Genomic DNA, 12,949 nt, shown 5'->3' with positions numbered 1-12,949 from the left:
CAAGTGTTTATGGAGCATCTATTATGTGGCTGTTCTGGACACGAAGGAAGTTATGATGCTCAGAAAATCCAGCCCTTGATCTGCTGGAGGCTGACTTCAAATTGAGGTCAGGGGAAGACAGATGAGAAACAAATATTAAACGTATGAAGCACAAATATGACGCAGCAAGTGAGGAAATGCGGGGCAGGGATATGAAGATTCAGGGGGCAGGGAGGGCAGGGGCGAGGCGAGCTCCACTTACAGGGGGTCGGGAGAAGCCTCAGTCACCAGGGGCTGGTGCAGCAGGAGCCGGAACAAGGAGCTGGAGTCCCACAGGCGGGCACTGGGGAAGAGTGTCCCGGGCAGGACACCTGTTCATCTAGTGGCCACTTCCCAAGTCCTGGGGCACCAAGGGCCAGAGGCGTGCATCCTGTAGCAGGCTGGGTCCCATTCGGGTGACCTCCTCCGCACCAGGCTGTGGCCTTCCAACATCAAGGCTCTGTCTCGATCACCGTGAAGCCCTGGAAGAACAGCTGGTCAGGGGGTGGGGAGCTCAGCCCACCTGCCAACCTGCCCACCTATATCTGCCCACCTGTTTCACAAGCAGGCCCCCTGCGTCGCTGGCACCTGCCCGGCACAGAGCCCTTGTGGTCTGTTTGACGAGGATCACTTGTCCGGCAGCCAGGGACAGCAGGGTTTGGGTCCAGCCCTGCCACCTCCTGGCAACCTCATTTGTGAGAGCTGTCGAGGGGGAGAATGTGGAGATTCCTGCGGGATGCTCCCGGCCATGTCTACAGGAAGTGCTTAGTAAGTGTCAGTCACTGTATCTCCTCATCCCTCTGCAATCCAGCTTATGGGGCTGAGTCACACTCTGCCTCAGTAAACCATCTTCTTTCTAAGTTCCAACAGGTCAGAGAGGCTGTCTTACAATTCTATGCAGTCTTCAGCTCAAAATCTGTCTGTCATGTGTTTTCTCTTCCCCATTATTCATCCATCCATCCCCATCTATCCATCCATTCATCCACCATCCATGCATCCACCCACATATGTACTCATCTATCCATCATCTATCCACCATCTAACCACCCACCTACTCACCAACCAATCCATCCATCTACCCACTCATCCACTATCCATCCATTATCCATCCATCCATCCACACACCATCTATCTATTCACTCATCCATTCATCCACCATCCATCCTTCCATCCACTCACCCACCCATTCCTCCATTCATGATCCATCTACCTACCCATTTCTCCACCCATCTATCCATCCATCCATCTATCCATCCATCCATCCAAACATGTATCTAAAATTTCATTATCCCTTCTGCCAACTCACCACTTACTTTTTAAACACTTCCTGAGCTGAGGAGATGCTTGACTCTCTGGGTATCCTCCGTGCTCGACAGAGAAACGCACTCTGTGTGCAGAGCCTTTGCTTCCATCTTTCAGGCATGAATTCTAATGAAGATGTGAGTCTTCAGTGTCTCCGGTATGACCTTGCCAGACCTTTAGTTAGGATGGTGGTTCTCAGCAGTGGCTGTTCATGAAGCCACTTGGAAGTCATTGGAAGAATGCTGGAACCCAGGCCCCTACGTGACATTTGGATTTCATTGGTTTGTTGCGTGGCCTCGACGTTAGAGTTTCTTGAATCCCTCGGGTGATTATCCTGTGGAGTCAGGGCAGAAGCCCTTACTGGATCAGGGAGGACGTCCTGATTGCAGCTGTGGAAACAAAGGCAGCAAGGCTTGGTCCCTGCCTCCTGAATCCCAGAGTCTGTGGGGTGACACAGCACTCAAAAGGTTTCACTTCTTATTCCAGGCTGCTTGGATTTAGGGTCTGTGTTTGTGTTTGAGAGAGGTGGGTCAGTATTTGCTGGGTGAATGCGAGATGAGTGTATTTTCTCCCTGCAGGTGCCCTGCCTAGCTCCCTGGGGTGTGTTGTCCGGGATACAATTAATGGTGTTGTCAATGCTGCAGAAAGATCGGCGTCTGCCCCACGGGAGCCGGAAAGCTCATCCTGCCACTGAAGTCAGGAGAACCACAACTCCTGGGCCGGGGCTGCAGCCCGGGAAGGTGACCGGAGTCCGCTGCCAAATTGCCAGCCTGGAGGCCTCATTTCCATGCCGTAATCTCATAAGCAAATAGTGTGATTGTATCAGTTGAGGGTAATTTTTCACACTTCACAGTAGCTGCTCAGTTTGCCTCCCGATTCTGCTGACTCTACTAGGAATTTGCACAATAAAGTAATGGAAAAACTACAATAACCAGTGAAGCCAAACCAAAAATCTCATTCAATCAAACTCTCAGAGCAGAGAGCACTCCTGGGCCGCGGTCAACCCTCTCCCCTCCAGTGCCCCCATCTGCAGGTTTCCTCCCTCATCCAGGCCTGGCAGGGCAACAGCTCAGCTTGCTCTACGGGTGTCTAGGGCACCGTGTTGGGTTTACCTTGCCTTCCTCCTGTTTTACTTGATTTCGCCAGATTTTCATACCACACACGTTTCTGAGCCACAAAGCCAGGTCCCTGCATGGAGCCGGCTCCTGATGTAGAACAGAGGTGGAGGCCTGGAAGAGACACCTCCTAGAGGCAGGACAAGGTCCTCAGTCCCTGGGGCTGGAAACACTCCCTGGCAGTCATGGCCAACTGGGGGCTTGGGAGGAGGACAGAAGGCACTGTGGTCTTTCCAGGCTTCTCTTGGGCAAGGGGCGACTTCAGCTGGCAGGAGAGAGAAAGGGGTGTGTCTACTTCTTGCAAGCTGAAGGCTGGGGATAGCTCTGCTTGTCCACGCGGACACCTGTTAACCGGAGTGGGCTGGGGCTGCTGGCCCCAGAAGACCTGTCCACGTCCTACCCCCAAACCTGTGAGTTTGGATTCATTCAGAAAAAGGGCTTTTGCAGATGTGATTAAGTTAATGATTTCAAGATGAGAAGGTCACCCTGATGGGCCCAGGTGGGCCCCCAAGTCCAGTGCCAGGTCTCCTCTTCAGGGAATGGAGAGGAAGATTCAGGACTCGGATACACGGAGGGGATGGAGCCTGGGACTGGAGCTGTGAGGCCGCAGGAACGTGGGAGCCACCGGAGGCTGGAAGGAGCCTAGAGCCTCAGGAGGCGGCAGAGGCCTGAAGACACTTTGAGTTTGGATTTCTGGCCCCAGAATGTGAGAGGATGAACACAACTTGCTTTATGCCCCCAAGCTCGTGGGTGGTGGCTCCTTCCAGCAGCCCCCAGGGCTTCGCACACGGGGCTCTCTCTCTAGCAGGCCCCGAGTCCCATCCAAGCTCCTGGTGGCTCCTTCCAGCAGCCCCTGGGGCCTCGCACACAGGGCTCTCTCTCTAGCAGACCCCGCGTCCCATCTCACCCTTTCACAGGCCCTGTGAGCTCGGCCCCAGGCTGTTCCCATGCCCCAGAGCTAAGCAGTGGAGACTTAGAACTGCCCAAGCCAAGCCACACGCTCAGGAAGGCAGTGAGTCGGAGTTGCCTTTCTACAGAATTTTACTCATCAAGCTGGTAGGCCGGGTGGGGGCCGTTTTTGTGGACGGGGCTCTGAGAGATTTGCCCAGTGTCGCCGGGCGTCACAGGCTCTCTCCTTACCTGCAGTCAGCGGGATGAACAAGCAGGGGCTCCACATGAGGCCAGGGGCTGCGAGGTGGCCATGGGCAGGCAGAGCATGAGAAGGATGCAGAAGAGTTACTTTGAAGAACATTTCCCAGAAATGGTGCCCATCCCTTGTGCCTAGGTCCCATGGGACAGACCTAGTCACACAGCCACACCACGCTGCAAGAAAGTCCAGAAAAGCTTGCCTCTATCTGGGCAGAGCCATGTGCTCAGTTGCACTTGAGGGTATCTCAGAGTTTAAGAGGAAGTGAGTGACTGGAGGTTGGCAGAGAGCTGGCAGCCAAGCCAGGGCTTCTCCTCCCGGTGGGTCTAAGGCCAGCTGGCATGAGGTCTGGTCAGGCACTGCCATCCTGACCCAGAAGGCGGGAGGTGAGGCTGAAGACTTGGTGGACTTTACTGCAAAGAAGTGTTTCCAGAGTTCACCGGCCTGTGTTGTTCTCAACGTGGGCACTGCTTCCTGCAGCTCAGCAGGTAACTTGCTGGGAGGAACTGGAGCCCAGCACAGCTCGGTCACTTTCTGGTCGTCCATGTCACACTTGTCACAGATAAAGTCTGCAGGTTTCAAAGTGTGTGGTTCCTCTCACTGTATCCCAGGAGAGCTACATGCTGGGGGTGGAGGTCTGCAGCGAACCTCCAACCACACAGACGCTGGTTGCGAGTGTTCTGACCACAGCATGGACAAGCAGGGGTCACTCAGAACTCATTTCGCTAGATGGTGTTGGATAATTCCTGTTCCCTTTTTTCCCAACTGTTCAATGGCATGCTTTGTTTCGGATAGAATCGGACTCCCTCCCCAGCAGAGAGCGGGAGGCAGGCATTGTGATCCCCGCGCACCGAAGAAGCTGGCGTTCTAAAGACGCCCCGCGTGGCATGGCCTCATATTCTGGAGCCAAGCAGACTTCTGGGGGGGATGGTGTCTCCGTTTCCCCAACCCTAGGAGCCCAGCTGGGAGAGGACAGCAGTTAAGGGTGCCCCCTGCTGATCTTTCCACAAGACCTGCACTCAGGCCCCACACCAACGGGCACTGCCCCCCCAGACAGCGCCTGCTCCTGTGCGCGGCACCCAGAACCGGTGCTCACAATGCGGAAGCCAGGACTTTGGAGAAGCGGGAAACTGGAGCCCAAGGGCAGGGTGCCCAGGAGACACCCACCCAGACAGCAATGCTCAAGGCCAAGTGAGACCAACGACATGAAATCCAGGGAGAAAGCAGTGCCAGGTACTGACCACAGGTGGGATGAGGGCACTGACCACAGACAGGGACGAGGAAACTGACCACACACAGGATGAGGGCACTGCGCACGTGCACAGGATCAGGTATCACAGGAGGGAGTGAAGAACTCCCAGCAAAATCCAGGAAAGGGCACGGCAGAGACCCGGGTGTGGACAGAGAGACCCGGGTGTGGACAAAGCACTGCAGAGAGGCCCGGGTGTGGACAGAGACCCGGGTGTGGACAGAGACCTGGGTGTGGATAGAGAGACCCGGGTGTGGACAGAGAGACCCGGGTGTGGACAAAGAGACCCAGGTGTGGACAAAGCACCGCAGAGAGGCCCGGGGGTGGGCAGAGAGACCTGGGTGTGGATGTGTTCTTCTGTCTTGGGGAGGAAGAGAAGGGAGAGCAAGAGGGTGGAGGAGAGGAAAGGGGAGGGAGCGAGGGAGGGCGAGAGGGAGAACACCCCTCTGTAGTAAGAGATGCATCTCGGGCAGGCCGCCTCCTTCCTCTGCTGGAGGCCCCCACTGCTCTACTGTGCTGGGTGGTGTCAGCAGGGCGGCAGATAGAGGGGTCTCCTGGGCCAGCCCATGTGTCCCAGAAGTGAGGTCCACCCCCACTGGGCCAGCCCATGTGTCCCAGGAGTGAGGTCCACCCCCGCTGGGGACATAAGCGGTGATTTCTCTAGAGGGTTTGGGGAGGCAGGGGAGTTCCACCCACCACAGAGGAAGCCCCTGCTCTTCCAAGCAGCCAAGAAGGGTGACAGCCTGCACCCTTCAGGCCCTCACCACGGCTGCACTCTCTTCTGAGTGCAAGAGGCTTCTATTGTAACAGACCCTGGCAAGGAGGAGCTGCGATGGGGCAGCCCAGACCCAAGCCACAGGGAGCTGAGCCCGGGACAGGCCAGGGCTGGGACCCTGCAGGGGCTGATGCAGGGCTATAGTCATTACAGGTGCTTGGTGGCCTCCCTACGAGGGCAGAGCCCATCCTCAGGAACGGGCACCACCAGCCTGCCCTCCGCTTCTTCCCTGGGCAGTGTCTCCCTCACCCCATCTCTGAGCCTCAGCCCTGTCTGTTTAGTGAGGGGCTGAACCGCTGCTCCCAGAGGCCCCTCTGCCTGGGCAGTGTCTGGCCTCAGGCTCTGACTGCAGGACGTTTGCAGGACGTTGCCTCCTGCCTCCCTCCTGGGACAATCTCTCACATCCTCCCTGTTCCTTTCCATGTGGCCTCTGGCCGCCTCGCATCTGAACTGCTGAAGTCCTGTTTCTCTGGGCCTCATCCTCTCCTCCATCAAAATGAGGAACCGTGGACTGCAGGAGCACTGAGGAAGCCACTTGGAGTCCCCGCTCTGTGTCGGGCCCCGTAGGGTGCACTGCAGATGCACAGACCAGGCATGCCCTTCCTGTTGGTGGCCATTCTGGGGGTGGCGCCCCTCTCTGAAATCAGCAGCACACCAGCTCCCCGTGCTCCGTGTGACAAGCTGCTGAGGACAAAGGTAGCACCCGGGCTTTTCTTCCTCATTCTAAATCCCATTGGAGCCACAATCTCCAGGTATAATAGCAGTTTGTTAACAAATCCTGCTTGTGTTGCATTTGCTGACAGACTCCCCTGGGACCACAGCAGCAGGCACAGCATTCCTGTGACAGAAATTGATGCCACAGATCGGGGGATGGAGCCGCCGGCTCCCCAGGCTGAGTCCCCTTCCGGTAATGCAGCCACACTCCTTCCTCCCTCCAAGAAGATCCCAGGGAGGGCGATCCCGCCTGGATGCGTCCCTCACTCCCTATCAGGTGGCCCCAGCCGCTGGGCATTGGGAGGTGGCCACATGGGGACATGGACATGAAGGCTGGGTGAGTGTGGGGACCAGACGAGCTGGCTGCTGGACACCCACCCACCCTCTGAGCTGCACCCAGACCCCACCCTCTGTGCTCTGGACCCCAGGAAGCAGTCAGGATTGGGGGGGCCCACTCACAGGCCCCGGTGCCTTCCACCTGGGCAGCTGCCATGTGCACCCTCAGGCTTCAGACTCCTGGCCATGGGGGCGGTGATGCGGACCCCAGGGCGTGTGTGCAGATGCAGCGAGATGACATCAGCCATTCGTTCACTTCATCACCCCTCGCCCAGCTCCTTCTGCAGAGCCTCACTCTGAACAGCACATCTCCCATCTCAGCTGCCCTGGCCACTTCTGTATATGAGGTAGGAGGGATACTCCCGCCACCCGGACCCTTACAGATAATAGGCTCAGAAAGGCACCTGACCCCACAGCCCTTCAGTTGGGTTTGAACCTGGGTTGCTTGGTTTCAAAGCACAGGGGTTTGTCCTGCCCAGTCACACCCCTCAAAGTGTGGATGTCGGAAACACCGCTGAGCCTGGACTTCCGGGAGGGCTCAGGAGACCCTTCCTGACTGCACCCCCGACAGGCCCACGACAGGCAGATGGGACACAGGTCAGGATGTGGCAGGCACACAGCCTGGCTTCTAGACACTTCTCAGACCTGGGAAAGGAAAGAGGGACAGGTGGTGTGGGCGTGCTGGAGGCAGGAAGGGGATAAGAGTGTTGGCTATCACGGGCAATGTGGACACACGGCCAGGACAGGGGTCCACAGTATTTCAGGAACCTCCCACAAGACGAAACTTCTAGACAGACTTCCCTCCCTGTGAGATACCCTAGGCTGTAGTGGGGAGGTCGCTGAAAGAATTGATTTTTCTAGAAATTAGCTTTGGGATCCGTTTACGAAGTTGCATCTGTGCTGACAAGTGAATGAAGCCTGTGGGCAGGGAATACACTGAGGCCTTAGGCCTGCAGAATAGCACAGGTGCACCTGCGCCACACGGGCCCGAGGCAACCCAGGTGAATTCCAGCCCACGCCGCTGATGCCAAGCATGGACGAGGAATCCAGCTGGGGCTGAAGTTCAGCCACGCTGTCAGTCCCACTGGGGATGTGTGTTGCTCCTTCAGCCTCTGCCAGACACACAGGCCGGGTTCCAGCACCCAGACGTTTGAGGGTGAGTGTGTGGGAGTGAGGCTCAGGAGGAACTGTGGGATCCACAGTCAGTGAAAAAGGTGAGGGTGAGGGAGGAGGGAGGATGGTGGAGGGCAGGGGTGAGTGAAGGGCAGAAAGGGGCGATGGGGTGAAGGGCAGAGTGGGGATGGGGTGGAGGGCAGGGAGTGATGGGGTCGAGGGCAGAGGGGGGATGGGGTCAAGGGCAGGGAGGGATGGGGTGGAGAGCAGAGTGCATGAGGCAGCAGGTAGGGGATGGAGGGCATGGGGGGACAGGGCAGGGGTGGGAGGTGATGGGGTGGAGGGCAAGGGGGGACATGGCAGGAGCAGAGGGGGTCGGGGCAGGGCGAAGGGGAATGGGACACCATTATCGGGGACAATGGCAGATACAAGCACTGGAGGAGAGCAGTTAAAGGATGTGCAGGGCAGGGGATTGGAGGGGACGCTTGGGCAGACACTGAAATAATCCATTATGGGAAGCGTTATGTGAGAATGGGAGCCAGGAACTGAAATTGCAGGGGGTGAGCGTGGTGGGAACTCTGAGGTGCAAAGGGTGAGGCCGGCATCCTGGTGGTCTCACGCAGGGCAACCTCTCTTCATTTCCGGTGTAGCCAGTGTGTGAGGCAGCCAGGGAGCCTCAGCCTTTCCCATTGGCTTAAAAAAGACGTGGAGGCTGATGGGGAGGAGGGAGGTTCCCCAGAGTGGGAGGCCATCTGATGTAATGAACATGCTTTCCTAAGACGTTGCCTGGGCCACAGCCAAGTGTGGTCACTCTCTGAGCAATCGATGCCTCCACAAAAGGTCCTGGCAGCAGCGGCATGACCCCTGCACGCTGCCTGCTGCATCCAGGACAGCGCCGGCCTCCCACGGTGTCTCCCGGGAGAAGAGGAGACGCCACTTTGGCTGCTGTCCCGGGGAGAGGGGGGACAGTCCTTCGACTTCATGCAGGGGCTTGTCAACCCCAAAGCTTCCTCCGCCACCATCTGGGTTTGACACTGTCCACTGGAAGGTGTTCAGGAGCTGGCACCCCACGTCCACCAGCGCTGGCTTCAAGTCAGACAATAAATGGCGTTTAAAAAAAGTAGTCCCACAGGTCAAGCCAGAGTCCCCTGCAGATGCCTGTTCCTTCACACTCAGTGCCTTCCGCTCCCTTTGAGTGGTTGCACTCCCAGGCCTGTGGACACACCTTGGCCAGAGCAAACCTGTAGCCTCTTCCCCAGCACGAAAGGCAGGAGGTGAAAATCACCAGGTCCCTGTACCATCAGGAAGGACCTGAACAGCCTCTGTCACCGTGTATAACAAGTCTCACTGAGCCCTTCTCTGGAGCAAGGCTCCTGGGTCTGAGGCAAGCCTTCAGGATGCTTTCCCGGCTCAGCCCTGGCCCCCCATTACCTGCACTGCCTGGCTTCTGCCCCACAGGGCTGCCTGGGGTCCTGGCCGCTTTGCCCCAGGAGAGGATGCCTCCAGCCTCCTGACCTTGGAGGCTCCACAGACAGAAGACGCCGCCCTGGGACACGAGGCGTCTTCTGGCTTTGACCCTCCTCTGATTACAGGGGACAGCCGATGGCCCGCTGGGCCCATGGGGAACAGAAGCTGGTCTGGGCTGGGCCATCCCCTGCAAGTGGTCCACTCCCCCGGCCGGCTGGTGGTGGAGTCCAGGCTGGCCTGGTGACATGTGGGCCTCCAGAGTTGACAGAAGGGATATTCAAACTTCTAAGGCCCCAGAGGCCTCCACCCCTGCTCAAACACAGTTCAAACCTTCAAGCTCTTGGGGGTACTTTTGTAACGGCTGGGGTGGGGCTGGTGCTTCGTCTTCTCTTCCAGTCAGTGCAGTGAAACAGCAGGTCCATCTGCATGTCTGTGTCTGTGGACGGCTGGTCCAGGGCGATCCCTACACCCTCCTGTGCTGGGCCCGCAGGGAAGCCAGTTCCACCAGCAGTCTGCAAGTAACAGGGTCCCAGGCCAGGTAATCCCCTTGACCCCCTGTGGGTTTGTTCCTGCCACCCGCTCTGCCCCTCCCTGGGTGCCCCCCATCCCCAGATCTCCTGCAAGATGGATGTCAGGGTCCTGGGAGAAAATAGTTCCGTGCTGGGGCCGCTTGGACTCCCAAGGACCCCGTGTCCAGAAGAATGGCAACTTGTAACCCCATCCCTGTAATGAGAATGAAAATGAATTCAATTTGTATCATTTCCTATTAATGTACTGTCCTTGTCCTCGGCCCGAGATGGAAATTGTGAGATGTTATTTTCTACTGGAGGCATGTGGTTTTTTTCCAGGCAGTATTAGAATTTTAATCCTTCATGTTCTGAAAAGCATTAGAATCAGTTAGCCTTCTGCAGCACACCGTCTCCACTCGCGATGAAGCCTGTTCCTTCTGAGGGGTTCCTGTTGGAGGGCAGCAAAGGGCCCCACAGTGGTAGGGGTCTTGGCTCTCAGAGCAGCACCAGGTGGCCCAGACAGGACCCAGACAGCGTCAACGCCTGCACCTCCAGGGGCCGGGCGCCATCTGCGAATGTGGGCCAAGCTCTCAGAAACAGGAATCACTGGATGAGAGGCCACCCGGGTACCTAGGGGGCTTCCGGGGTCTCTCCTACTCTGGTTGGCTCTGGGTGCAGGGTCCACCACGGCACACAGCTCCAGAGGCTGCACAGCCCTGTGCTGCCCCGAAGCTGAGCTCCTCTGATTGGGGCTCCCCTGATCTGGGACATGAATTTCTCTCCCAAGTCCTTGCCACTGCCTGGGGACATCCATCCTCCACCTGTGCCGAATCATCAACACACCCATACACAGCCTGGCCGCCTTCTCGTCCTGCGGCCCTGCCTACAGCCACCTTGTGAAAGGGGCTGTCACAGTGTTGAGCGCGCCCAGCGTGGCTCTCCGGGGGTGGGGGCCTCACCTCATTGCCTCCCGAAGGGACCCTGTAGCAGCAGCAAGAGCACCCTCCGTGCTTGACAAACGAGGAGCCTGGGGCTTGGACAAGCTGGATGACCTGCCCAGGGCACTGGCAGCCTGGGTGGGCACCTGCTCCCGGCCACTGTCTGTGGGCTCCCAGGTTATGGGGGGCACCAGTGCTGGAGTTTTACTTTCTGGGAAATGTTCCCATCTTGATACGTGGAGATGGTGCAGTGTGGCACTGGGGGACACAGACAGTGACTCTGCACTGGAAGCTTGAAACTTGCCCCCTGTTCCATGCTCGTATCTCTGTGGGTGAGTGGCTTTATTTTCTCGTGCCTCTGTTTCCCTAAGTGTAAAAGAAAAATAATTTCCTCCCTACCCTACAGGGCCATCAGGGTGTCCAGCATGAAATCATGGCTCCCGGCATGAGTGAGTGGTGGGTGAGGCTGTGGCTGCAGCCCTTGAACCTCAGGATGACCCTCTACTCCTCATACATTAAGGGGAAACTGAGGTACGTGCCCACTTGCTCACGGTCACGGGGCAGAGGCTGACAGACCCACGGCGCCTCTCAGGCCCCGGATCTGCACTGGCTCCCGTCCGCTGCCTTGCTGTGGGCATGAGGAATGGAAACGCTTCCAGGGCAGGGTCTGCCTCTAGGCGTCTCCTCCCGGCCACGTGCCCTTCCCAGGAGTGGCGGCCGCATCCGTCCAGTGTCTTCCGCCTGGACATGCACCCCGTCCTGGCCACCTGAGCGATTGTTATTCTGCACACGGAACACCCAGAGGCCTTCTCGAGTGGAGCCGTATTAATAACTGTGAACAACGGCCTACCGGCTATGGAAATTCACAGTGAAGTTAATGATGTCATTAATATTGTGCCCGGCTCCACAGCGGCCTAAGTGGACCACCCGTTCCTCGGTGGCCATTTTTCAAGCTGCAATCTCATGCTGTTCCTGGAAGAGCCGAGTGCCCGGCCACTAACTAGTCCTCCACAGACGACCTTTACGCCGATAATGCTCTCCTTTCCTGATAAACTCGCCTCTGCTTCCCCGAAAAGTGCTCCTCCAGGCTGGCAGAACAAACAAACAAAAAAACCCACACAGCCTCCGTGAATTATTTAGTAATAATTAACTTCAATTTTTGTCTACCCAGGAGACGTACCTAGCTCCAAGCCGCCCCCTCTGCAGAGTCCGGCAAACCTGGTGCAGCAGCACTGAGCTGATAGAATTCCACGCAAAACACCCAGGGCTGAGCTGATAGAATTCCACGCAAAACACCCAGCGCTGAGCTGATAGAATTCCACGCAAAACACCCAGCCCTGAGCTGATAGAATTCCACGCAAAACACCCAGCGCTGAGCTGATAGGGATGGGTGTTTTGGGGGGAATTCTGAGCTGATAGAATTCCACGCAAAACACCCAACGCTGAGCTGATAGAATTCCACGCAAAACACCCAGTGCTGAGCTGATAGAATTCCACGCAAAACACCCAGCCCTGAGCTGATAGAATTCCACGCAAAACACCCAGCACTGAGCTGATAGGGATGGGTGTTTTGGGGGGAATTCTGAGCTGATAGAATTCCACGCAAAACACCCAGCGCTGAGCTGATAGAATTCCACGCAAAACACCCAGTGCTGAGCTGATAGAATTCCACGCAAAACACCCAGCCCTGAGCTGATAGAATTCCATGCAAAACACCCAGCGCTGAGCTGATAGGGATGGGTGTTTTGGGGGGAATTCTGAGCTGATAGAATTCCACGCAAACCGCCCAGCGCTGGAGCCCATGCCCTCTGCTCGTGGCCAAAGCTTCGGTTTCCAGGGGCTCTGGTAAGTTGTGGGAGGAGACTGTGCAGACCCACGGCCTCCTTTCCTGGGTTCCCCAGGATCCCCAGTCTCCAGATAAAAAAACCACTGATCCTGGTCTCCTTTCCCTCAGGAAGAAGGAGGACGCAGAGGACATTCCTCCCCATTATCTTAGGTGGGGATTCAGTCCCCATCTTAACCCCCCAGGCCTTGCGTCTTTGTGGACAAACCGCCTGGCCAATCACACTTTCTGCCCCATCCAGAATCCCCCAGGATGACCGTATCCACAGGCTCCTCGCAGTGGCCTAGATGCGGGTCCCTCCGATGGCCTTGGTGAGCACTGCCCTGGTGCCTTGGGTTGGGGGTGACACGGCTCAGGGCTGCAGGCCAGGCCCTGGAAGCAGGGAGGAGGCTTGGGGGGAGCGTTAAGGAGCGCTGTTATCTC

The 12,949-nt window shown here is 57.2% G+C and overlaps 1 protein-coding gene across 1 annotated transcript in view; it reads left to right on the top strand.

Annotated features, from left to right (window-relative positions):
• Window positions 1-2,234, top strand: part of TAFA5 (TAFA chemokine like family member 5) — a 396,065-nt gene extending 393,831 nt beyond the window's left edge. The window contains exon 5 of the transcript XR_010116879.1: window positions 1,899-2,234. The gene's annotated coding sequence lies outside the window, so the exon portion shown is untranslated. The remainder of the gene's footprint in view (window positions 1-1,898) is intronic.
• The last annotated feature ends 10,715 nt before the right edge of the window (window positions 2,235-12,949 follow it).

The sequence above is a fragment of the Symphalangus syndactylus genome, chromosome 18 (assembly GCF_028878055.3).
Source record: "Symphalangus syndactylus isolate Jambi chromosome 18, NHGRI_mSymSyn1-v2.1_pri, whole genome shotgun sequence".
Classification (NCBI taxonomy): Eukaryota; Metazoa; Chordata; class Mammalia; order Primates; family Hylobatidae; genus Symphalangus; species Symphalangus syndactylus.
This window is presented reverse-complemented; position numbering and strand designations above follow the sequence as displayed.